The 27,659-nt window shown below is 42.4% G+C and overlaps 1 protein-coding gene and 1 long non-coding RNA gene across 12 annotated transcripts in view; one reads left to right on the top strand and one right to left on the bottom strand.

Moving 5' to 3' along the window:
- Gm35280 overlaps positions 1-25,742 on the bottom strand; it is a 65,970-nt gene extending 40,228 nt beyond the window's left edge. For 7 of the 8 annotated variants that reach the window (XR_001785456.2, XR_003956288.1, XR_869023.2 and 4 more), the window contains exons 1-2: positions 18,679-25,742; positions 6,547-6,608 (exon numbers count right to left, since the gene is read on the bottom strand). This is a non-coding gene — a long non-coding RNA (predicted gene, 35280). Of the gene's footprint in view, positions 1-6,546; positions 6,740-18,678 lie in introns of those variants that run through there. The other variant, XR_001785454.2, reaches the window with a different exon arrangement.
- Positions 1-27,659, top strand: part of Cntnap2 (contactin associated protein-like 2) — a 2,241,333-nt gene that overhangs the window by 2,171,551 nt on the left and 42,123 nt on the right. The window contains exon 1 of one of the 4 annotated variants that reach the window (XM_030255547.1): positions 12,763-12,955. The exons of 2 other annotated variants lie outside the window; for them this stretch is intronic. The gene's annotated coding sequence lies outside the window, so the exon portion shown is untranslated. Of the gene's footprint in view, positions 1-12,762; positions 12,956-27,659 lie in introns of those variants that run through there. One more of the 4 variants, NM_025771.3, reaches the window with a different exon arrangement.

Below are 27,659 nucleotides of genomic sequence, written 5' to 3' on the forward strand. Positions count from 1 at the left end.
TGCAAGTAACCTCTCACTTATGTCCTGTAAGTATCCTTACTAACTCAATGGCTTGCCAAGCTAGTCCTGGATGGGAGCTGTTCTCCCGTCTGCCATCAGTGCCCCATCTGGGATAACAGACGTCTGCTCATGTCTTTCCAGGAAAAGTCACACTGCCTAGTCAGAAACAGCCCTGGGAAGCTAGTGTGAATATAAAACGAATCTGTGAGGGGAAGCAATAGCGTAAGATCAGAGGGAGGTGTGGTGTATTTATTACTTTCCTCTATTCCATGACAAAATACCTAATATAACAGCTTTTTATTAAAAATAAAATTTTTTTCATACAATATATTCTGATAATAGTTTCCCCCCCCTTATCTCCTCCCAGATCCTCCCCCATCTCCCCACCCTACCAACTCCTTGCTTTCTTCCTCTCTCTCTCTTAGAAAACAAATAGATAAATTTTTTAAAAGAATAAAATAAAACAATGACAAAAGAAAGTAAAAGCTTGAGAAACACAAAGAGAGATATACAAATGTGCACACACAAAACCCATTAAAAACAAAAAATTAAAAAGCATAATATGTAGGCTAAAGACACCTAAAAATAGGGAGGAGGAGGAAGATGAGAAGGAGGAAGAAGAGGAGGAGGAGAAGGAGGAGGAGGAAGAGGAGGAGGGGAAGAAGGTCAAACAAAGCATTATGAGACAAAAAAAAAAAAATCTCAGTTCATTTTGTGTGGGCCCTCTATTGCTGGGTACAGGGTCTGCCCTTAAATGTGGTTTGTATACCTAGTGAGACTCCACTAGAGAAAACTATTTTTTCCTTTGTGAGCAGTTGACACTTGGAGGTAGCTTCCATGTTAGTGATGGGGCTCATGTCTACTTCCCTTCTCTGTGCCACGACCCCATCTGCATTTGGACCTGTGCAAGCTGGACTTGTGCAGGCCCTGTGCATACTACTACAGCCTCTGTGAGTTCATATGTGTTAGTCCTGTTGTGGCTAGAAGGCCTTGTTTCCTTGATGTTCTTCTTCCACACTGGCTCTTAAATCTTTTTGCCTTCCTTTCCACACAGGTCCCTAAGCCCTGAGAGGAAAGGTTTTATTGGAGACATTCCATTTAGAACTGAGTATTCCAGGGTCTCTCACTCTCTGTACATTGTCCAACTATAGGTATCTATATTAGTTCCCATCTCCTATGGGATGAAGCTTCTTTGATGGTTTCTTCTTTGAGAAACATATCATATTTGTACAGAAAAGCCTTCAGAAGGCTGGGACTGCAATGAGTAGAGGCTGGTAGAAGGGAGATGTGCTGAAGGAGAAGATGGAGTCTTGAAGATGAGTTTTCAACATAGCATATCATCATGGTCAAATATATCAAACATGATTAGCTGTCAAAAGTCCTCAATTATCTCTCATTTAAAGGTCCAAAATTGCTCTGTGAAACACAACAGGGTTCATGTATAAGTTAGGCCCATCCTCCCAACCAACTAGTAACATCTCTTGACAGGTAACTGTGGTTCAAGGGTCAATGTGTTTATGCTCTACCCAGGTTGCAGGCTATTTGAAAGTTATATTAAAGCACTCCTTTGTTATCTAACTCTAGGCTTTATAATAAAAAGAAGCAGAGAGAGAAAATAAATGTGTAGTCTTCCCTAAATCACAGTGGAATCCTAGCCAAAGTTCTGCAGAGGTGCTGTGAGTCTTTGATATTTGGGGGTGGCTATCACAAAAGTCCATAAGCTCATCTTATCTACAGATGAATCATCATCAATATCAAATCCAACTCTGCAAAATTACCTCTTCAGGTAATTCTGAACATACCAAGATCCCACATATCCTCTAGTAACTTACTGTCTAAGGCTGTTACAAGAATAGACATGGCCTCTACTTTTGCCTTTGGGACTCTTTATTTCATGGCTCCAACCCAAAGACTTTTACCCTTCACTGGTAACACTGACTCTAGAGAACCTGAAAAAAATCTACAGAGACAGAGAGAACTTGCTTCAATAGGCATCATGCCTCGACATGTCCACACTTGTTTTAAAGTTCTCTGGGAAAATATAATGTACAGCCATGATGAAAACTGTCACAATAGTCCCATGAGTCTGACCCTGTCTTTAAGATACTTTGGAAGAGTAAACTTGGAGCTCCAGACTGTCCTTCAGGCACCTTTTTCAACATCCAAAATGAAGCTAGATCGAGTCTTAGATGTTTTAATCATGTGTGGTCCTTATGGTCTCTGATAGAACATACATTTTGTTCATTTGTAGCAGTGAGTTTGGGCTATACCACTTTGTGTTCCCAGAGGATTGCACATATGCACCAGCCCAGGAGCTATCTTTGGATCCTCAAATGAAAGATGCACACAGACACACACACACATACACTAACTTATTTTTTAAATGCCTTGGCTAACTCAAAGGCTGGGCACTCATAAACCTTCCCTTACTACCCTAATCTCAATTGAGGAAGTAGCCAGTGGCTACTTACCCAAAATCTCACATGGTTGGTTGACTTTATCTCTTGTTGCTCCTAGCCCACACAACTCTAAGGATCCCACCCCATCTCCCTTTGCCCAACAATTGGCTACTGACATCTTTATTGATTGATTGATCAAAAACCAATTGGGGACAAGAACCTTTAGCATTTGCACATGTAGATTCCTGATTGAATCAAATCATTAGAACCACTCTCCTACACAAATATAATTCTCTTATCTATTTCTTGCCCCTGTACTATCTACACTATCATCTTGCTCTCCAAGTTATAAGATTCTGGCCCAAACTAACCAGCACTCTTAATCTTACTGGGAAAAATTAAAACAGTTGAAGTGAGTTTTTAAGAAAGTAAACTTTAAAAAAGTAAAATTTATAAAATGGAATCAGGAACCTAGTAGAGCTGTGTTTATGAAGGCAGATGGGCCATAATGTTAGCACTCATAGTCATGAAACAAAGCACTCCTTCCACCTCCGCAAACTCTTTCTCTAAGGCAGTGGTTCTCAACCTGTGGATCATGACACCTTTTGGTATCAAACAACCCATTCACAGGAGTCACCTAAGGTCATTGGAAAACACAGATATTTACATTATGGTTCATAACAGTAGCAAAATTAGTTATGAAATAGCAACAAACAATTTTATGGATGGTGCTCACTATAACATGAGACTCTGTATTAGACAGTTGCAGCATTAAGAAGGTTGACAAGCACTGCTCTAAGAAGTCAGGTGTTCTATCTAACCATGTGGCCTTCTTATTATAGCACACCCTCTGTTAGGTAGAAAGCATTGTGTCTCTCACAAATTGTGCTATATGTAACCCAGTCTTCCCCTGCTTGTGTTAGGTGAAGGAACCATTGTCACAGAAAATACTATGATCTCAGAACTTCCCTCCTTCTTGCAGGTGTGCTTAAACAGGACAGCTCTGAATGTAGCCCAACACATCTATAAACCACAACACAATGTCACCATGTCAAACGGTTGGATGTCTCTGGGCTGCTGTGGTCCCATGGACAGCAGGGCTAGCTTGCATGTGACTGTCCTCACAGACACCTTGTTGCTGCTTACTCTCTGCCTTGTTTTAATTAGCAACCCAACAGGAAACAGTCTATTGACTACTGCCTGTCAAAATCCATAGAGAGTCATTTTAGCACATCAGAATTCTACTTAAACGTGTGAGGATTTCTCCCTGAGTTTTGCCAATGTGTGCCTGTAGCCTCCTCTTGGCATGTTCCATTCTGAACATCCTCACTGAGTTGATTCCTATTATCACATGTAATTAGAGAACAAAACTATAAAGTAATATTTAACATGTCTTGTTTAGTAAATCCCTGTAATAAATTTCCCCATTGTTCCACAGCCTGTCAAATCACATCCCTACAAACAGAAAAAAGATGCATGCTGTAATTGAATGTTTAACTTCTGAGTCCCAAGGGTTACCACTATTCCAAGCCCTAAAGAAGCCTATGCATCTCTTGGAACTGGCATTAAGCTAGATTCTCACTGTGCTTGCATTTGTTAGACAAATGGCACCTAACCTGGGTAAAACATTTGTGTTAATCACTTTGGGCTTCTACTGTCTGTGTTGGTCACCTTTCCATCTCATAATGAAATAGCAAAGATAATTAATAACTTTGTTGTTGTTGTTGTTGTTGTTGTTGTTTTGGCTCAGAATTGGAGATTCTTCCCCAAGATTCTATGATCACTTGCTTTGGACCTCTAGTGGATGTGCTATGTGACATTGACTAGGAATATGTACGGGAGCCAGCTACTTACTTGATAGACAAGAACCAAAACAGAAAGAAAATAATGTCCCTAGTATTCAAGAGTTGGAAATCCAGGACATAGAGGCCACCAATGAGTCCTAGGAGAGAATTTTCAGACAGGTCAAGGAGCTGGGGGGATGAATCAGTAGATAAAAGCACTTGTTGTTCAAGCGTGAGAGCTTGAGTTTAAATCTCTAGCAACCACATAAAAAGCCTGGAGTAGCCACTCACCTACACCCACCCCCAATGCTGTGTGGTGAAGAGAGCATGGGAGAGTGAGAGGTGGGCAGGCTGTAATGGTTGTATCAAATCCAAGCCTTTACACCTTAACATGTGTGTACAAAAGGAGTGTGGTTTTGCTGATTAGATAAAGACAGGCTAAAGCAGGGTGAGAAAGGGAACAATTGTCTTGGTTTCTTTGTCTGCTACTGAGATAAAATATTCGAGTAAAAATCGACATATGAGAGGAAGGATTTATTCTGGGTCACAGTTAGTTCTGCTCAGCTTCCTCAGTCCCCTTTTACAGTTCATCTGGACAGTACAGGAAAGGGTACCAGCCACAGTGTAGGGTCTTCCCATCACAATTAACACAGCCAAGAGAATCCTCCAGGCTCTTCTCTAAGGTGATTCCAGAGTCTGCCAAATTGACAATCAACATTAACTGTCATACTATTAAATAAACACTTAGCTCAATCCTTAATTATTATGGTTAAATTCTTAGTTATTATGGTTATTTTTAAACTGAGTAACTATAACATAGTACTAGATACATGTGGGTTTATTTTTATGCATATAGCGTATAAGTAGTATTTGCTTCTGACACAAAATGCTGGCTTTCCTGTGCCCTACCTTCGTAGTTCATACTCCGGATAATAGGATGTAATTGAGGCTTTGCTCACCGTGAAAGGGAACATGATTTGGAACAGGCTGTTCAGAGAGAAGAGAGTTATTTGCTTTGCCCAGAATGTGGGCTTCTGGATGGCTAGAGAAATACACACGTTTCTATAAAAACTCCAGTGGCGACCAAGGCCATCCTGAGTTCCCACTAAGTCCATGCTTGGTATTATATTTAAAATGCTCCTTAACTAGAAGCAAAATGCAGTGCTGTGTTATACATACTAAAACAAACTATTTATCCCTGCAAAATAAGGAAAGTCTCACACATTATTGTCAACCAAACATTCAGATGTGTTCCCCAGCAGAAGATAGAAGCAACATTATTCATGCTGTTTCGAACTAAGCCAAGCCATCGATTGTTCTGCCTCTCAGACTGCTGGTCCCCTTCCAAAGATGCATTAGGACTCATTACCAGAAACAGGGAGAATTTGTTGAAATTGTTTTACTACAAATCTTCAGGAAAAAAAAAAGTAAAAAGAACTGAGGCCTACATCAAATATGAAATAAGATCAGAAAACCTCCTAAGGGTACTTCTGTAAAGTGTTGCTTGTAATTACTTGTGTTTAATATGTCTCTTTAAATGCTTTAATGAAGTGGCTGAAAGAGTTGAAGAAACATTGTGTGTTTGTCAGAGCCAGATAACCCTGGGTGGACATTCTTGCTCTGCCACCTATAGACTTTGTGTCCCTGGGCGTCCTCAACCATAGCATGAGAAACAATCATCAACTTGCCTGGTGAGGCCACTGAGAAAGTTAAACAGGATGATGCATACAGCAGTGTAATGTAATGTTCACTAAGGCCTAGAAGGCATGGACTGTGTCTCCTTGCTCATCCTGTACACAGCACTGGGAAATGTTTGTTAGACGTTTTCACGGCTACGTGGCATCCCGTGGTTAGTTTGGTTAACCATGTGTCTGCACATCTCCAGGTGTTTGGTGTTGCTTTCTAATTGTCAGCCCATGCTGTTTACTTTGGAGTAACAAGTATAGAGTGGGAGGAGAGAGGCACCTTGAAACCTGAACACCACAAAATCTTTAGACAGCACAAAGCTAGAGGATCTGGGTTTCCTCATCCTCTAACCTCAAGAAGATTCACAGTGTAGAAATGAAACAGGTCTTTGTTTCAAATTCTTTATATCAGCTCAAAGGAGGCTGAAGCTTAGAGATCCAAAGTAATAGGTAAAATGTGAGCATTTAGCTCTTAATTCCTATCCAGACTGTTTTTTTTTTGTTTTTTTTTTTTTGTTTTTTTTGTTTGTTTGTTTTTGCTAGACCAGTATTCATTTGTGAGGTGTGTGTGTGTCTATGTGTCTGTGTGTCTGTGTGTCTGTGTATGTGTGTTCGTGATGGTATGTGGGGTAGTGTGTGGGGTGGGGTGGTGTATTCCTCATAAAGAGCATCTCTTACCAGGAGAGACTTCAAACTTCATTCCATAATTTCAAATCGACGACGCCTCTGAGTTCAGCAAACTGGAAGAATGTGATTTATATGGAGACAGAGATAAATCTATTAGCCTAAGCAAGCAAACAACAAAACAAAACAAACAAACATAAATACAATTTACCTGTAACAGAAATTGATGCCATGAAGTCAAGTCTCAGGGTTTGTGGCGGGGAAAAGAAAGAAAAGCAGAAAACAAACAAAATAAAACAAATAAACAAAAAAAAAAAAAAACATTCAAACAAATCCATGCTTACCTAGTTTTCTAGCCTAGGACATAAGGTGAAGAATATGGGCCATGAATGGCAGCCAGAACCATGGTTGTTCCTGATGAAGTCATACACAGTAGTAAACAGAGAGAGACAGACCTATGAGGCCATTCTATATAAACCCCTCACTGCAATGAGAACATTTACCCCCCCACCCCCCCCACCCCCCACCCCCCGCAAGCATCTAACTCAGCTCTTGTCAGTAACAGTGTTAAAGGCCTGGCTTCTGCTCTAGAACACTTCCTAGCATCAGTTTTCTCCATCTCTGCAGATGGCGGCCGCTCTGTCTTCTTCCATACATAACCACTGTTTGCTGCGATGTGGGAGCTTTTTACAGTAATGGGTGCCAGAACAGAAGTTCCAATGACTTTCTGAAGTTTTTACATATGGTCGGTCACTCTAGAGAATTATGTACCATGCTCAGAGTCAGTGTTCTTATTGAGCAGAAATTCTGATTTAATCATGCTGGCCTAACTCAGGATCAATATGTCTGGGGAATGGAAGATCCTGGTCAGATGATCTATGTCTATGAGGAGTCCCAAGGTTTCTCGGGAAGAATTGCAAGGGAGGCCAGAGTGGCCAGATTGAAAACCAGAGATGGCTTAGCGGTTAAGAGCACTGGACGCTCCAGAGTACTCAGGTTCAATCCCCAGCAGCCACATGGAACCTCGTAATTGTCTGTAACTCTAGTACAAAGGAACTCAACACCCATGTATACAGGCAAAACATCAATTCACGTGAAATAAAATTAAAAGACAAACAAAAACAGCATTAATGTTAGGCATGAACATTGGGCTCAGCATGGTAACCTCACAAACAAGGATTAGGAAAATGAGCCTTGAGCCTCAATCAGGATTTGCTGCAAGTTACCCAAGCAAGGCTTGTGATTATAGGCTTAGGTGAGACAGCTGAACACCAGGAAAGGGAGAGATAAAGGCTATCCCATGTCCGAAGGAGCCAGCTCATACTGCTGAGCATGCAGTTCTACAGACAGCTTCTGCAAGAGCCATGAGCTGGGCCAGCAGGGACTGTCCAGGCTCTGATTCTCAACATTAGCACAGAGCTCCAGGGCCAGCACATCTTTGCCAGGCCCACAAGGACCATCAGGTAGCATCATCCTCCTGTCTTGCATGGAGCAGATCCACTGAAAGCTGGAGGGTGCCTCAGGACCAGGCACCTCCTCTTTGTGTCTGCACATAGCCCAAATTCCCTCCCGGCTGCATTGTGTCTGTATGATGTAGAAGCATGACTAAGCTGATTTGTATTCCGCCAGCCAAGGGAAAATATAATTAACACAGCAGCACAAGGCTCTGCAAAGCCCATGGGAAAATCCCAGAAGGAAAGGACTCCCACTGTGCAGTTGGATGGCAAAGGGCTGAAAAAGCTACTCTGCTCTAATCCCACAGGGTCTCAGCTAAAGCCTACAATCAACAAAGGGAAATAGCATGAACCTTTGCCTATCAGGCATTAAGCAGAACCTGCCACTCTTAGAATTGAGTGTGGGAAATCTGGCAGACCTCAGTGAGAGTTCTCTGCCTTCCTGCAGCCCTAGTCTGCCAATTATGATTCACACCTTTATGCTGGGTAACAGATCAACTGACACAGCAACTCTGATAGACCTTCCAGCAGAGACAAGAGACCTCCCAGACTCTAGGAAGTAGCAAAACTAACTACAGTTATATGTGTACTGAGCTTATAGTTAAGTGTCAAGAGGCCCAAGAGAGGAACTGGGAGGTCAGGGGACTGGCTTCTGCCTGTGACCCAGCTAGTTACCTTTTTCACAAAGCAAGCAGAGAAAGCTACCTGCTGATGCATTTAATTAGCCCGTTCTTTCCCTCTGGTAATTCAGTGAGAAACTCAGGTTTTCCCAGTGAGAAACTGTTTGCTAAACTTTCTAGATTTTTATTGGCTTAACTTTTAGCATCTTCTGAAACTTTCAATTTTTTCTTTTTTTAAATTTTATTTTATTTTCATGACTTTAACAAATTAATGTCCAGCTTCTCCTAATTTGAAACTGTATCTTTTGTGCATCTGATGAAATAAAAGACTTGGGCAGCTGCTTGCTTACCACCAACCCCTCTTCTGCCCAGGCGTTGATGTCTGCCCTCCCACACTAATGGGTATATGGGCATCACTACCACCTGGTTTAAATATCTACCTTTTATTATAAGACTAGATTTTCCTGGTCATCCATTCTTCAGATATATAAAGAATATCAGTGTCAATTTCAACCCAGAGTCAGAACTGTCTCTGCTTTTATCTTGTGTTGCAGATCTGAGATTAGAGTTCAGTAAATGTAAACGTAATTCTATGGAGGATAATAGCTTAACATCAGCCTTTAATAGAGTGGTGATGTTAATGAAACAATATGATGCAGTTAAATTGGTTTCATATGCAGGAACAAAAAGAGTTGAAAACTCCAAATGGTAATAGAAGTCTTGCAAGAGGGCAGAGACTGGCTGCCCTCTAATTAGTAAGTGGTAGGGATGGCTTCTTCTTTTTTAAAGTAAAAGGTGCAAAACTTATATACTCTAAGGAGAAACTAGAGTATCATGACTTTTTAAATTAATAAACGATCAGTGGCTTTTTAGAAAAGTTATCCAAAGGGAAATCATCATGTACTATTGAGTCTACACCATGCTTCCTGTTAGGTACTGTCTTAGTCAGGGTTTCTATTCCTGCACAAACATCAGGACCAAGAAGCAGTTGGGGAGGAAACGGTTTATTCATCTTACACTTCCATACTTTGTTCATCACCAAAGGAAGTCAGGACTGGAACTCAAGCAGGTCAGGAAGCAGGAGCTGATGCAGAGGCCATAGAGGGATGTTCTTTACTGTCTTGCTTCCCCTGGCTTGCTCAGCCTGCTCTCTTATAGAACCAAGACTACCAGCCCAGAGATGGTCCCACCCACAAGGGGCCTTTCCCCCTTGATCACTAATTGAGAAACTGCCTTACAGCTGGATCTCATGAAGGCATTTCCTCAACTGAAGCTCCTTTCTCTGTGATAACTTCAGCTGTGTCAAGTTGACACAAAACTAGCCAGTACAGGTACTGAAAAAGAAAAGATAAAGCAGGGCTGTAACTCAGTTGATAAAGTGCTTGCCTACTGTATATGAAATGCTAAGTTAGACACCCAGCACCCAGTGATTGTATGCCTGTAAGCCCAGCACTTGAGAGGTAAAGGACAGGAAGTTCAGAGGTTCAGGATCACCCTCTAGTATACAGCAAGTTGGAGGCAAGCCTGGGCTACATAACATCATATCTCAAGGAAAAAAAAGTAAAGAAAGATGGAAAGAAGAGAAGAAGCAAGAAAATAAGAGTCAGAATTAAGCATATTCTAATGCAAGTTTCAATTCATTTAAAGAAGCTCAAAGATAAGAAATTTTGGGCAAGTTTTCTATGTCCTAGTTTGGTGCTATCATTAAAGGCTTTATTGTCACAGATGCTGTATGCAAAACAATTCCATTCATGTCCCTGAGGAGCACTTAAACATTATTGGCTTGACCATAAAATTCCATCATTCCATTAGGAAATCAATCTTTCCTATGTTTCCAAATGTAAAATGCTCAGGTTTGTCATTAACGTCCTACCAGTGACAAGAGAAACCTATAAGGTTTACCCTTGCTCATCCTTTGCTGACACATTTGCTGTATTTGTTAACTGTGACACTCTGGGCCAATTGTTTGACTTCTCTGGGTACAAGGGATGCCCCAAGAAGAAAGAATAGCAATCTCTCTCCCACAATGGCTGTAAGAGTCAAATGAAGTAGACACTGTGTGAGTGTCTAGCTGAGTATTTCTCATTCATCCACTCAAGAAATGCTGACTGCTTGGATGTGGTACCCAGGCATTAGGTACAAGAGAGATGCAGTAAACAACATAGAAGTCCCTTTGACATTTCCCCTCAGGAACCACTAGGCCCATCTAGGTTCCTTCCTCATAGACACTCTCCCTCTACTCTAACCCTTGAAGTCTAAAGCGTTTGACTGCAGCCCCTGGGAAAGCCTTTGCCACACAAATCTAAGTGGCTTCCTTTTACCCTGAGCACCTGCCAGTCTCCAGAGCATCAGGCCACTTCCCTCTGCACCTATAGAATTCTTCTCTCCTAGGAAACTGTGTGTGGCTCTAGGTTTGGTAGTCCCCAAAGCCACATCTCCAGAACTAGCCTTGGGAAGCTATAGATCTGTGGTTCCCAACCTTCCTAAAGCCAAGACCCTTTAATACATTTTCTCATAATGTGATGACCCTAACCATAAAAATTATTTTTTGCTATTACATGACTCTATTGATATTTACAATACTGTTATGAATCGTACTGCAAATATCTATGTTTTCCAATAATCTTAGGATACTCCTGTGAAAGGGTCATTTGACCCCCCAAAGGGGTCACAATCCATGGGTTGAGAACAGCTGCTGTAGATACTATGAGAGAATAGATTCTCTAGTCCAGTCCTGAACATACTGGACATTAAGTCAAGAGAGACTTGCCAGGCTGGAGAGATGGCTCAGTGGTTAAGAGCACATATGTTCCTGCAGAAGAACCTATTCAGCTCCTTGTAGACATTCTGGCCCTTTCACAGCTGCCTATAACTCTACCTCCAGGGAATCTGATACCCTCTTCTGAAGTCTTTGGGCACAGTACACATAAATACACAGAGACACACAAGGAGCTTAAACCATTTTTCAAAGACCTTTATGAGGAATGCTGGCATTTGCTCCTTTCTGCAACCATTTCTGTTTGGTTTACTCTTCTTACATCAGCAGGTGTGTCACTCTGCTGCTCTGTCCAAGATCTACATACACTTCTTTTTCTGCTTCTCCATCTCCCTAAAGCTCTTCTGCTGATCTTGCTTATCTCCTGCATGGAAATACCTCTCGCTATGTGGAAACTGAACTAGGTGTGGGCTTAGTGTATTGCTAGGCCACTCTTGGACCCATACCTTGAAGTCTGTACTGGACATTGGCCTTCCCCACCCATATGTTCTCATGACTTTCTAGGCTCGTGCCTATGGTTTCCTGATGGGAAACAAGCTATATTCATGCTGTTTGTAGACCATTCTAAGGTGATGGAAAAAGGAACAACTGGTTGCAGGAACAAAAAACCCTTAAACAAGATAAATCTCATTGTTAGTATGGCTTTATCATAGCTTTTAATTTGATAGGCTAAAAACACCTTTTTAAATGCAATTTTACTGAATTTTGAAAAAAATCTATATATCCAGGCAGCTACTAATCAATATAAAGAACAATACAAAAAAAAAAAAAAAAAAAAAAAAACCACCCAAGTTTCCCTTGTAACTTTGCAACCAACCCCTGTCCTCACCAGTTCCTTTGATACCCTGAGAGACACTGTCCTTGTAGGCTGGACTTTTTCAAAGTATTATACATAACATATCATAACCTAGCCTGAACATTGTCTTTACGGTAATTGTGTGTTTGAACAGCTGCTATGACAGGCTGAGTTGCTTCTCATTTTGAGAGTGTCTAGCATTTGCAATCTGATTTAAACTGTATTACTTTGTGGGTCCTAATCCTTACAGCAGTGCATGGCAGTGACTACAGAATCCCCATGAAGCCAGCACTGTGTCCTGTCCTTCCTTTAAGAAAGACAGAAGGGCAGGGTACTTGGTGAAAGGCTCACCATAGCTAAAACTTTCCCCCACCTGCCCTCTACATCACCCACTGCCCTTTTCAAACTCTGATGTTTCCCCAATAATGCAGTAGATACAGGAGACATAGCCCCTGCTGCTGTACCAGAGGAAGGTAGGTAATGTTATATTCAGAATACAATCATTTTACACAACTCCAGTCCATGTATTAGGCGTCTCCTTGGGTACTTCATTGTGGCTGCCGCTCCTCTGTCAGATCGGCTACCAATAATCCAGGAATCCACTCCATGTTTTCTACCCTCCCTTCACCTGCTTTTCAGTAGCTCAGAGTTTGATCTCACCAGTGGTGGGAGCAGCAGGCAGAAATTCCAGCATCTGGCGACAAAGGACTGTACTAGGGGCGGCTGAAGCATTTCTGGCCAGTGGGAAATCCACCTGCATCCCAAGGCAAGGGCAGACCTGAGCAAGCTGAAAGGAAGAGGCAAGTATGGCCAACTGGTAGGCTCCCACTTGGACACTGAGTGAGTGTCTGGGTCCATGCAATAAATAGTGTTCTCCTGAAGTCCAGGCAAAGAGGACCTCAGTGACAGGGATAGTGTGATTGGGTCTCAACCTCTCTGTAAAGCAATGTTTTTACTTAAGGGATATCTGACTGTAGATAGGATGATCTCGGCAAGGTCCATGTTCTTTGGAGAGCAGAAATGCCACAAGACAGTGTCACTTAGAGTGTCTGGGTTTGCATTAGCAGCACCAGTAGTTCTAAGCCAAGGGAAAATGTGCTGAGTACCCGCTTCATTCATTGCCAAGGGTATGCATGTGTATGCGTGCACGCGAGGGTGAATGCTGAGGGCTACACGGTGCAAGTTGCTCAATGTCTTAGGATTTTGATCATATTCGTTTAAAGCAAAGGACTTTTCTTTTAATTTATAACAAATCAATTTGTTGTAATAAGGATTCTAATAATTAATAATAGCAAGTTCTTTCTATAAGCTTAGGAACATACCCATCCATACACATACCAAACTGTAAAGTATCACCAGAAGGATGCATGCTTTCACAGTCCTGCAAAATACAATATCCCCTAAGTAAGACCACAGAATTAATACCTTGAAGAAATAGAAAGCATGTAGGTTGCTCTGATTGTTATCTTAAGTTTAAGTGGTTCTGTTTGTTTTGCCTCTTTCTAAGGGAGTGAACGCAGCAAGGGATTGCCTGTTTGATTCCCCTCCCCCAACTCCCCTTCAAAACTTAGCTTGGTGTTTGGTTGTTCCTGTAGATGGCTAGAATCTTTCACCCTCATGTTTGCAGAGAACTCTTAGGATTTGTTTCTCTTCTCCTGGGGACAGAATCCCCATGGATGGTTGGCAGAACGTTGAATTGACTCCCTCAACTGATTTCAGCATTTTCTTTGCATAATAGCTCATCAGCACCGTTGGCACTTTAGAAGTTCACAGTTCTGTGCCTGTGTGGCTTCTCCTTCCTTGCGCTAGTGGTTTACTTCCTTAACATCTGAAAGGAAGCTCTTCTTTTGAAGAAGAGTTAGGAAACCTCTGAACTCCTTCAGCTTATTTCCATTGAGCATTCTCCAGGTGGTGTGACAGGGTCAGCCTACCTCCAGTGGGAGGACAGTAAGTGTGATGGCTGCTTCTGTACTCCCAGCTTTGTTCTTTGCAGAACCAGAGAGAAGTAAAATCTGCCACAGGGGGAATCCTGGTGCTCCTCTGGTACCATAAAGTTCACGTCATAAATTCTTAGGAATTAGTCTGCCGGGCTAGGGTGACTTTTTAACCCAGAGTTACTGCTGACACATCTCTCGATCCTACCCAGAAGAAATTATCAGGTGGAAGACGAAGGTAGTAAAGAACACAGACAGAACTTGGGGGAAACTACCTGTTCCTCCGCTCTTTCTGACTCTGCCCTGGTAGCGTCCCCATCCAAATGACACCTGCTCAATGAAATAAATGTTCAAGTGGCAAGTTCACCACCTTAACCTGCTCAGGTGAGGGTTCTTTCTTTTAAAGTCAATATCTGAGCTATGTGACCAAGCCTCAGCTCATAATAGCATATTTAAAACCCTTCTGTGAATAGCTGCTGGCTATTATTTAAATCCTGCAGTTACTGAAAATCAGTAAGAGAACTAATAATAGCAGCCATTTCTCAAAGTCGATCATTTCCTATTGACTTTCCTAAAGGTTCTGGCTCTATCGTCCCCAAGAAGTCTCACTACATTTTAAGATTTATCTAATGTTACCCATATCCTACAAATCAGGAAACTAACACACTCCTTCTAAGTGATCCTATCTCTGACTCCTAAGACACAGTCTTTCTATAGTATTCTGGCCTTTATATTCCCAAGACTTCCAGATGCGAGAGAATTTGACATAAAATGTGTGGCCTCGATGTTGCCTCCCTCATGAAAGGATGTGCTGCAGATGCAGGGGATAATGCTCTCTGTACTGCCAGTGATCACCCTCAGCCCCAGGACTGTACTCTATGTGTAGCTGAGTCTCTAAGTGATAGAGTGAGTGTAACAAGGAGAGGGCCAAAGGAGAGGGCCTTGTTGCTCCAGCAAGGCAGTCTTTTGTTCTGAATGCTTTGAAGTGATGCCTGCCCCATGGGACAGATAGGGAATGGGGGTGGAGTGGGAATAATTGGACCAATGTATATGAGAGAAAACAGTGTTTTATGTCCTAATTTCTTCTCCTTGGCTGGGATGGATCAATGGGATAATTACTTACTTCATAAGCATGAGGATCTAGGTTCAGATCTCCAGAACCCACATAAAGCCTGACATGGTAGCATGCGTCTACAGTCTACAAGATAGGAGTCAGAGACAGGAGCATCTGTAGAAGCTTGAGGGCCAAATAATGCAGTATACACAGAAGCAAAAGAGAGATCCTGTCTCAAGCAAGGTGGAACTCAAGGACCAATACCTGAGGTTACTCTCTGACCTCTGACATATATATGAAAGCACACACCCCAACGCACACATGTACACATATACACACATACACACACACATACAAACATATAATACACATATGCATACATACATACACACATTATACATATACTTACACAAAGATAAAACAAAGTTGCTTCCTATTGGAATCCACAAAGTGCCAGGCTATTTTCATAGGAAGACACGGACCTCTGTGCAGAGGCTTTTTCAATGGCCCCTACACTACTCTGTTAACAGGTTCTCAAGACTAGCCTGAACATTTCAAAGAAAAGCCTGTCTCAAAAACAAAAACTAGTTAGTGTTTTCCCATTCTAGTGTACACTAAATATTCTTCCTTGCTAAGGAGTAGTTTTGTAAGCTCAGAAGATTTGCTTTAGAGTCTCCATTGTCATCCAGTTTTCATTCTAAATCTTTACCCATCTGTGCAACCATACACGTGTAGCTCAATGATGGCATTCCTTGCTACAAATAATCATAGTCAAAATGCACTTTTACAGTGTGTGCATTGTAGGTGCCCAGGGAGATCAGAAGAGGACCTCAAATCATTTAGAGCTAGAATGACAGGTGTTTGTAAACTGGCCAGTGTGGGTGCTGGGATCAGAACTTGGGTCCTCCAATAGAGCAGTAGGTGCTCTTAACCACTGAGCTCTCATCTCTAGGACATTAAAATGCATTTTTATTCTCCTGATTCTGTTTCCATCTTTCACCAACTTGGAAGGACAGTCATTGGACAAGGACTGAATGAAAGCTCATTCCAGGCCCTAGGAGACACAAGTACTGCAGAGAGCATTGTATGGTGGTGTAATCGCAGCAGGGAGATTTTAAATACTTTATGCATTTTTAGATACAGAAACTATTTCCATTAAAATGATCACCTTGAGTCTCACCAGGGTAAATCTGCTCAGAGGACACTTGCCTAAGTTTCTTTACAAGGGAAAAAAAATGCCTTGAAATAAGGAACTAGGCTCTGCCTTGTCTCCTGTAAAATTTCAACAAAACAAAAGTCTCTTCTGAGACACAGAGCTTACTTAATCATCCTTACTTGAGAACCTGCAGGGACGGACTCTGGCTTGGCTAGCCAGTAGATGTTCCTGAAGGCCTGGCTCTGTAGCACAGCTGTCCACCATTGGGTATCAATTTCCCATGCAGCTCTCTACCAAATGCATTACCGGATAGCTACATGCAGCTCCCAGCACACCACCACCTGTTTGTCCATCTGTGCTCAGGCTCTCACAGTGCTCCCACCTCGACTTCACCTGAGCACTCCCTGCTGCTGTCATACCCCTTCTCTGGCTCTGGCTTTTCTCAGTTTCTGCCCATGTGTTTCACATATGTTCCAGCGCCTAGTTCCCTATCCTCAGTACAGGGATTGGACCATATTTATTTCTGTCCTTTCCCTGTTCCACCTCCAGTTCTTCCATTTGCTCCATCCCAAGTATTTCCTACTGCATGGTAGTTGTTCCATTAGTCACTAATTCCTTAATATGATTGCAAAAATCTCTTCCCCTGGATTTAGACAAATCACACATCAGAATGCAAAGGCATTTGTGGATGGCATGAGTGGATAATCTAAGGGAAGCACTGCAAATCTTCAGAAGTGCTGGAAATAGAAATAGAGCGATGCAAACTCCCAGAAATATCTCTTGTAGGGCTGGAGAGGTGGCTTAGCAGTTAAGAGCACTTGGTCTTGCAGGGGACCCAGTTCCAATTCCCAGCACCCATGTGATGATTTACCAACCATCTCTAACTCCAGTTCCAGAGAATCCAGTGCCCTCATCTGCCTCCATGGGCACCAGCCATGCATGTGGTACACAGACATACAAGCAGGCGAAACACATGTACATATAAAATAAACATTTTATTTTAAAACAATACTTTAAATGGTATCCATTCCGTATAAATTGGTAAGATTCCAGATTAGTAAGTGGGGAATTGGAAATGTGGGAAGAAACATGTGATCCGTACATCCAAAGATGAGTTCCTCAGAATCAAGCCATCCCAAGTGAACTGTGTTGCTTTAAGTGTAGATTCCAAGATCAGTGAGAAGAGAAGACTTGTACCTGGACATTTGTGACTCTACACTAATTTAAATAGTCTGGAGTTGTAGCTTGTGTTCCTGAAGCAGCTCGAAATGGACTGCTGACAATTGGTCAATTGATCAGAATCTAATTATGCCCCGAGGAATGCCCAGAGGGACAGAGGAGTCACTGGACAAACATCACAAACCTTCATAATATGGGCGGGACAGTCTGCTCCTTGGTTTCAGCAGTGCCTCTGAAACACCTTACCACAATGCTCAATTTCCACTCATTCAACAACCATTTTAAAGGTGCTGTGTGTGTCAGTCATTGTATTGGCTCTTGACCAGTGTAAAGAAAATTCTGAGTTAGTTGATAGTATCAACAAAAGTCAAAACCTGCTTGAAACTCTCTTTGGTAGGACAGGAAGTCAATTGATTAATTCCAGTGCCACACAATCTCTAGGGTTCCATTCCTTTCCTGTTATCACTCTGGTCTGCTCCAAGAACCCTTCTCTGGCCAGCTGTCTTTAACACACCACGTTAGGTGCTTTTTCTCTTCCCTCATGTTGCTTTCTTTTTCTTTATTGTGCTTTTCTGTGTGCTTATCCATGGAGATTTCATGGGGTGGTCTATTGCCTACCTCATCTCTAAGATACAGTGTGAATGGCCCAGTAAGACAAGGCATTTTACAGAGCTGGGTCCCTTGTTCCTCGATCCTGAATAGGTTTATGTGTGACAATTGATGCCCTTCCTGCTAATCACATTTCCAGGTGATGAAGAGTCAGGAAGAGCAAGGGACATGGTAAATAAGGTAATCGGGCTGTACCATTATAGACATGTGAAAGCACTCTGATGGTTTGGGAATTAGAATTAAATGCAAACTATCATCATTATTTTAGGTAGCTCTAAGTCTGAGCCAAGCCAATTGAATATAAGTTCATACATTTAGGCTCAAAAAATCAATTATACAAATGGAAGAAGAAGGCCTGAGCACTGGCCACACAGTGTCAGAGTGAGAGGTCAGTAACCCTGGGGCTGCCAGGCTGAACATACTGAGATGACACTGGGCATCCTTGGGACATCATCAATTAGAGGTACCATGCTGTGAGGTGAGATGGACACCGCCAACCCCAAAAGAGGACAGGGGAGGGTAATGTAAAGAACAGCAGCAGGAACTGAGGAGCAGCCTGGACCAGGGACCTTAGGAAACTAGGCGTAGGGAGAGTAGCTTTTAACTACCTTAAATGCTAAATGCTTCTGTAGAGGGGAGCTTGTGAATGTGTTGGGGCCGGGGACGTGGGGTCAGTGAGCACTACTGGATCTTCGGATGAAGCAGATTTCCATGCTGTGGATAAGGAGAATGATTGGAGCCTGGAGATGAGACTCAGTAATCCAGAGGTTTGGGGCAGGCCTCAAGCTCTTGGGTAGTTACTGCAAAGATGTAAAGACAAGTTAGATGGCTGTGGGGCCTGAGAACAAGTGATAAGGAGGGGTCTTGGCTGTGGGAAGGCTGGACCTACCCATCTCTGAAGATCCAGCGGACATTACTTACTGGTCTGCTTTTAAGATCAATGTTTTCATTCCATTCAGATTGATCTACTCCACCTGACAGCTGATTGAAATTGGACTTAGCCTACTTAGCAACCTCTGAGTGAAGTCTGCTGGGGCTTCCGGTCTCTGTGGCTATTGTTCACTGAGTGATTTCCCCTCCCCTATTCCCTCTGTAGTATTTCACCTTTCTCTGTCAGTCTGTCTCTGACTAAGCAGAATGTGACAGCTTTGGGACTCTAAAAGCTCTGGCATTCTGCTACTGCTCTGTATTGTGAATATTCCTTGGCCTTTATACTGTGGGGCTCACAAATATGATCGGTAGGCTCTGCATTCTGGGTGTCCAATGACCACCTCTATCTTCAAAATTGAGAAAGCAATTCAGTACTGCACTTTGTTGTTTGAGATGCCTTCGTTCTCATTTCTACATGTCAGAATTGTAGCTTTTTCAGAATACCTAAAAATTCCTTTTCATTTCATTTTTCTATGTAAAGTGGTTTAAAAAAAATACAAAAACTTGGAGGTTACTTATAGCCCATAAGATTAGCAAATGAGCTATACTTTTATAATGAAAGATTGGCTCCCATGGAATGATTCTCCACTTTCTTTTTCTTTTTAATTCTTCTTGTTATATCTTTTATCATTTAAAACAACTTTTATATTTAAATACATTTTGATCATATTCTTCCCTCCCCAAATTCCTGATCCTCTCCTACACTACCTACCCAACTTTAAGTTCTTTCTCAAAAAGAACTGAACCAAACATCCAATACAATAACCCCCCCACCATGAAAACAAAATAAAACAACACCATAACATAAAAAGGAAAAAAAAAAACCGTAAGCAAATAAGAGCACACAAAAATATTGTGGAGTCCAATATATGTTTATCTCCCACTACTGAACATAACGCCTGCCCTGAAGTGGTTGGTATACCTACCCAGTGTCACTCCATTGGAGAAAACTGATTTGTCCTTCTCCCAGCAGATATGAAGGGCAGTTCAGTTAGACCAGTTACCCTCCAGGTTCCAGGTTACATAGAAGCAGGGTGAACCCAGAAGTGCTTTACCTAGTTTCTCTCCCAAATATAACAAAGGGAAAAAGTATCCACCAGAGACACAGTGGTAGAAAAGCATCCCCATGAAGCAGTCAGGAGAACATAAATGAGAAGAAGACCCCAGGCCGCTTAATGCAGGCTACCTGCAAGGTGATACATTTGTTACTTTTCTTGCCACTATGACTGGACACCAGACAGAAAGCAGCTGAAGAGAAGAGGACTTATTTCGACCCACAGTTTAAACGCTAAAGCCCATCATGGCAGAGTGCGTGGTAGCAGACACACGCAGCGGGGATTCTTCACTCCTTGGAGGTCAGGGGGTGTTGCACTTCCTCTTTCATTTGGATTCAGTCTGTGACTCCAGCCTGTGAGATGATGCTACCCACATTCAGGGTGGGTCTGGCCTCTTCAGGTAAAGCTCTCTGGAGAGTCCCTCAGAGGTGAGTCTCCTAGGTGACTCTATACCAGTCAAGATGACAATGAAGGTTGCAGATCACAAGTGGGTAGCTGTGCAAATAAGAATTCCCTACAGGAAGATGTTTCCTACCTTGTGCCCCCCATCTGCTACCTAAACAGATGGTCTACCTGAAGTGCATGTAATTGTTGTACCCCGATTCTCGAGTGACCAGTTATTTGGGTTGTTTGTTTGTTTGTTTTGGTTATCGATGATCCAAGATCAAAACTGCAATACATGGGTTATTGAAACAAATACAGATTGCATAAGCAAATAGCATCATAAAACATAGTGGTCCCTGGACATGATGACTCAGAGGAGCAATGAAGAAGCTCAAGCGTCAGCCCCTATGGAGCTGGAGGAAGAAAGTGGGGAGTGGAACCTGAAGCAAGGGAGGCTATTTGTTAATGGAGAGTGCTGGTGGCCAAGATCCCCAGCCAAGAGCTTCAGCCAGGATCCCTATGGAAAGAGCCAGGCATATGGAGGTTGTATTAAACCTTTCTTTATGACTCTGGGCTCCTTGCTGCAAATACTCTACAATTTTGATCATTTCAAACTTGACTTTTTCTTATTCCTGTTACCGAGGATATCTGTGCTACAATAAACTTAAGAGAGGGAAAAAACAAACAAACAAACAAAACAAAAAAAAAAACCCACTGTTTCCTTATAGAATTGAGAGACTATATATTATAGATTTATTTTTCAGTTGCTACACATCTCCTATTTCTCTGGAAAGAATTTGACTCATAAGGGGCAGATCTTCCCCTTGCAGGCAGACAGAGAAAGCTCTAAGCCCCCTTTATAGTGGGGTTAGGGAACATCAGTCTCTTGGGAAGAAAAAGAGCAAAACTTAATGAATTCATATATAAATGATTTAAACTGCTGATAAATACTGTTAAGAGAATTAAATCAGTAGGATGGTATAGAGCCAAGCAGGAGCTGGGGCCCCTAGTGAGGACTCGAGGCAGCCAGATGTAAGAGCCAGACAGTCCTGTTAATAGGGACAGCAGGAGCAAAGACCCTGAGGCCAGTTAGGCCCATTGATTTCTTGAACATAAAGAGATCAAGTGCAGCTGCAAGTGGTAAGGGAGGTGGAGAAAGGTAGGGAAGCCAGGGAGGAGCCTGTTGCTAAGAGACTTCTTGGGCCATGCTACAGCAGGTAGTCTGAAATTTATGGTGAGTTAAATGGCAAGTTAGTAGAGCGTTTTAAAATATCATCTGGACTCTGTATAACCAGATGATAGGGAGAATATGAGTAGAGGCAGGGAGGCCAGAGAGGAAGATGCTATGGGGTTTCAGTGTAGAGATACAGTGGCTTGAGGCTAAAGGATAAAACTATAGATTGAAGATGCATTATGGATATTTTGGAGATGGCAAGAACAGATCAAGAGGTACAGATTTGATTGTGGCAGCTAAGCCAGGTGTGACAGCAGTGTCCTGTTATCTCAATGCTTGGAGGCAGAAGATCAGAAGTTCAAGATGATTCTCAGCAACGGGGCTATGTAAGACCCAGTCTCAAACTCTTTCCCTTTCAAAGAGTAAAAAAAGAGACTAAAGAATTGGGGTCTATAGCTGCAACGCTGTCTGCTCCCCAGGCTAGGACGTTAACCCAATAATATACTTCACTCTCAAACCAACATTTCTCACTCCTACATAGCAGTGGGGGATTTGAATAAAAAGAGATAATGAATTCTAAGTTTTCTGATACATATCTTTTTAATTTTTGAAATTGTATGTCATAGTTGCTGTGTGGCATCCATTCAACTGATCAGTCCATTTGTGGCTTCCTGCAACCATCCTTGTGTCTGATTGGGTCGATATACTGTCTCTGACACTAAGAGTTTGAAACCACAAAGTGCACTTCAGCCATGTTCCTTTCAAAGGTTGCCTTCTTTTCCAAACCAATATTTCCTATTCATAGCAGAATTATTAGACGGGTAATAGGGAGCAGAAAAAGTCTCACTCTGACAAGGGTTGTCTTTGCAGTAGCACGCTCTCAGGGCTAATTTAATTGGAGTTTATTTATAAGGTGCTCTGTGAACTCTCTGTGAATAACAAATGCTGTGAGCTCAGATTTGTTGTCCAGCTGACTCAAGTGACTCAGAAAAGTCCTCTAATCTCTGTCATGGTTACTTTTATTGCCACTGTAACCAGTTCCTGACAGAAACAACTTAATGGAAGAAAATATTATTTGCCTCATGGTTGCAGAGATTTCAGTTCCTCATGATGTCATGACAGGGACAGAAAAGTCGGAGGTAGAGCAATTCACATCGTGGCAGATGGGAATCTCAGGGAAGAAGTTATAGAAAGTGTCCAGGGAAGGATATAGTCCCCAAGACATGACTCTAATGGCCCTACGTCTTCAACCTAGTTCCCACCTCCTGTCTTTAACTAGCGTCTGCTAATACTGTTATTTATGTCTTCATCAAGGCATTAATCTATTGATCAGGTCAGAATCCTCATTATCTAATCACCTCTAGAAAAACATCAAAGAAACACCCAGAGGCTTGCTTCAGTAATCCCCTAGCTGTTTCTTTCTTAATCCAATTAAATTGATAATCAACATTGACCACCAGGCCTCTGATCTCAGATGTGCTGAGCCTTTTGTTTGTTGTTTTGTCTTTTTAAATGGTGTTTCACTGTGTAACCCTGGCTGGCCTGGAACTTACTATGTGGACTAGACTATTAAAGATCCTACCAAATATCAACGCACACAGACGGATTGAGCTGTGTGGGTTCGGTTGGCCAATGAAGGCCTCTCTGAGGACCTGACACATAAGCAGGAGGCCAGAGCGGTATAAAACACATGGCCAGATGGTTTCTGGAGAAACACATCTCAAGTGGATGTTAGAACTGAGGGACAGTAACCTCATCTGGTCGTGCCCACAGTCCTGCAAGGAGAGGAACTAGTCACGGCCCTTGAGGTGAAGGAAAGTATGTTCCTTGCCCGAGGTCAACAATATGCAGTTGCACTCTCTCCTCTCCCATTCATATCCACAGAGAGAACCCTTCATCCTGTGCTTTCTCCTACCTGGCCAGTCAGTGCTCTGGGATCCTTGCCAACACCCCTTGACACAAGGTCCTTTCTTTACTTTTCTCCATTGCCTCTTGCTCGGCATCTAATTAGTTACCTGATCTTCTGAGCAGGAACTGTCCTGATCCCAAGAGCAGAACAGAGTGGTTTTGTTGGGCCATAACTTATTTGCTGATGGGTTTTCACTTTACAAAGATGCAAGCTGTGAAAGTGTTAAGAAAGAAAGGGACTTGGGAAGACCATGGGGCCAGGTCCCTGGGGAGCTCTGAACTCCCAGATCTCCAGAGCAGACCTCCAGCAGTTGGTTGAGACCATTTTCACTTACTTTAGGCAATAACACATCCTCTAGTTGGCTCCACTGAGCATTTCTCTGCTTAGAGAATTGAAAGAGGAGCCTCTGGGGATTTTGTGAGATACAAAAGGTTGCACTTGACACAGGAATAGATTCATATTCGGTTGTGCAGTAGTATGAATTCAAACTCCACTCTATCCCCAAGCCCGGAAGTTGAGTAAGCACACTATCTCCATGCCCCTAAAACATTTTCTTTTGTCTCTGAAGAGAGCTTTAAGAAAGAGAAACAAGCCTTACTGAGGCAAGGACTCTGATCTGATTAGAGTTTAAGCGTGCTATTAGGTTGATCTAAAATTTCCTTATCAGATTATGAGATTTTTTTAAAAGTCTTACAAATATGTCCAGTGGGGTGAAGGTTTAACTGTCTTAATTTTTACATGCATGCTCTAAAATACCCAACAAATATCAGGAAACAAACAAAAGGTAAATCTGTACAAACTTCTTTTTTAAATGTCCTGTATTTTAGTTGTGACAACTACTATATTACCGTAGATATCTAACAGAGATGGTCAAGAAGGACATCTAAACTGGGGTGCTTTTGCATACAAATTATTCCTCTGAAAAAACTGTCAAAAATATGCCAACATCCTATACTTACTTATGCATTTAGTATTTTTTACTTCCTTCCCCCATGAATTTTGCCTGGCTCTGGTCAGAATCGGGAGCTTCCTATACTCTCTTTAGTAGCCCCGGCTCCAGGCTCCCATGCAAACATCAGCTCCATAGGATATGGGGTTAGTAACGTCATTACTGACCAAACAACACAGAGCCTCAACCCTGACTGCACAAAGAAAGGCTCTTCCTGAAGAAGACTCAGAAAGTGTTTCTTGCTGTGTGCTCAGTATTGGAAAGGCTGGGGTTAACAGATGTTATCATCATCAGCCTTAGGGTTATATCCATGGTGGTTCCTGGTTCAGAGATTGCAAATAAAGTAAACCTGCCTTCTTTATCTGTTAGTCACCAACTGTAGCTGAGGGCAGCTTTCTCGCAGGCCCTCTCAGCACTGACAGCTCTGAGAGACTTCGTGGCATGATCACTTCATTGGATTTCTTCGCCAATTCTCCTAAGTGTTAACTGTTTGCCAAGTTCACTTAATGTCTGTGGCTCAATACAATCCCAAGCCAGTGTTCTTGTCTTGGTGGGGAAGGAAAGTACTAGCAGTCATGTCTCCATTTGCTTCAAGTTAGGCATGGACTTCATGCCTAAATGGTGCAGTATGTTTTGGGCCAGAACACAGTTCCCATGGGTGGATCTAGCTGTAAATATTCTGGCTCAGAATTTTCTAATTTCCTTGGCATCCTGTTGGATCTAAAATCAACACTAATGCACATGGAATCCTATCAGATTTTTCCCTCCAGGAAAACTGTACATTCATTGATAAGAAGTACTGAGCTGCTCAGTTAAGGCCACAGAATGCACTCACCCCTGCACCACATGTGTAATGGTGGTCACTGCAGTAAACACTGGCAGCTTTGGTAGCTTTACTGACCTAGGTCTTTTAGATCTGACATGGATGTGGGGGACTTTGGCTCTGCCACTTCTAAGCCTTGTGACAGCTTCCCTCATGAAACTCAGCTTTGGGAGCCTCATGTACAGCTTAGAGATCCTGGCACTAGCTCGATCAGGATTTCATTTTAAAAGGAGAGCCACATGCACATGTGGTAACTTTTAGTGCCCCCACCCCCACCTAGTTACAACCATCATCGATTTCTTGCTGTTTGCACTTTTTCCATTTGTCTCAGCCCCTGACCTTTCCAGTCACTCTCATAAAATTTTAGCCTGGAAGGCCTGGAAGTTAACTGCACACTATAAAAATGCCATGTGCCTTTCAAATTGCCAACCTTTCTTCAGCCCATGAACTTGCTGACAGGAATGGCCACTGAGCATGTCATCATCAAAACAAGTAATAGACAGGGAAAAGCTTGTCCCTGCTCAGGTCAGCTTGCCAGTGACTGGCTCCTAAGAGCTGGTGCCCCTTGGCTGACTTCCAGCTTAATCAAGATCCTCGAGGTAAATGGGAAGCAATAAAGACCCCTTCAGAAAGCTCCTATCTTATTGTCAATTAAATAAGCAGTGTCTTTTATTATATTAATTTTTCCTGATCTTGTATAGTCCTGACATTTATCAATATCCCCTTCAATATGTCAAGCCCTAGACAAATAAAGCCAGGTTTTATATGTTTGTTTATGGTCTCCACTAAGTCACTAGCTTCCCTTCCATCCCCCTGCATCAGGCTCAGTTGGACCTCCTTCCCTCAAGATGGCTGTGAAGCTCTCCTAGTTTCTCATTTACCACACTCAGTGGCTCTAACATCTACACATCCTTGTTTTTTTACCCCTGCTTGAAATTTTTCTACTTTTCACCACAGTTTATGATTTTGAGAGATGTTTCAGTGCTTACCAAATTCAATGCAAACTTGCTTGAAACATAAAGTTCTGCCCAGTATGTATCCTAAGATTCTACCCATCTGTATCCAAGACTATCCTCAACTTACAGCAAACTGGAGTACCTAGAACTGAACCTGTGCATCACTTTTTGCCCCACCCCACCCCTCCCAGCCATGGCTTTATATTTTTATGTCTAGATTAGCTTGTTATGCCTGGATTAATGTTTATCTTGACTACCAGATCCTCATAGGGGATAGAGATTACCTGTTTCTTCTTTACAGCACCAACCAATCATAAGGCCTTTTATCTAGAAACTATTAATAAGTCAAAGCTCCTGATATCAATGCAGTGTTTGCTCACATAGTATCCATAAGTAAATGTGCACATGAGATCCAACTTTATAATTGATGTGTTTAGATGTGCAACCAATTTTAGAATGGCTGTGGGAAGATTCAGGGCTTAGTCTTCGTCTGGGAAGCTGTCCTTAATCTAATGGACAGCCAATGGAATAGGGAGCCGGGAGAGTAAAGATGAGAGCAGGCCATCCAGGGAAGGCACATCTAGAAGCAGCTATAGAAGTATGGGGACACTGTGGTAAGCACAGATAGGATGGGTATCATTCCAGCTGTGGGAAGGTGATAGTGAGGAACTTGGGTCTGGAAGTGAGACAAACCCTCTGAAGGAAACGTCACATCCTCAGACTCCATCTCTAAGTGGCACTGTGAGGAAGGGGGACAACTTTATTCTGTGCCCTAGACTCAGCCTCTATCTAAATATCCACAGACAATCATGAGGTGGGCTGAATGTCCCTCAAAGGCTGCGTGTGAGGAATTGAGTACCTTGGCTCAGGTCCCTCCGGAAGTAAGTGGAGCAGAGGTTTGCATCCATAAGGCGTCCCCTGCTCCTACTGCTCTGTGAAGAAGGATTTGAAAGAGGGACATTTAGACTTTACCAACTGGCCAGCAGAACTCTCTTTATGGAGTAGGACAGCCACTGAGCGATACCTGTGAAACTCCTGCCGCCACCAAGAACTACTCCCAAAGGCTGAGGGAGCCAGGGTACCTGGAGAGCCTTGGATGTCCTATTCTTTCTGGTTCTGAGAGAAATAGAGACTTCTGAAGGGATATGAGATGTGTTAGGTGAGTCTGAAGTCAACCATTTTGATTATGTCTTTCTCTTGAGACTCTAAACCAAGCTGTAGGCTCTCAAAAAAGGTTTAGAGATGTGCTATCAAATTTTTATATTTCTTGTTTTATCATTATTATTTATGGATTTGAATTTATTTTATCTTTATATTGATTTGCGTGGGTATATATGTACATTTGTCTGTGAGTGTATACGTGTGTTTGTGAGTGCCTGTGCACACACATGTATGTGAGTGTAGCGGCC

Source organism: Mus musculus, chromosome 6, assembly GCF_000001635.26.
Source record: "Mus musculus strain C57BL/6J chromosome 6, GRCm38.p6 C57BL/6J".
In the NCBI taxonomy this organism is placed as follows: Eukaryota; Metazoa; Chordata; class Mammalia; order Rodentia; family Muridae; genus Mus; species Mus musculus.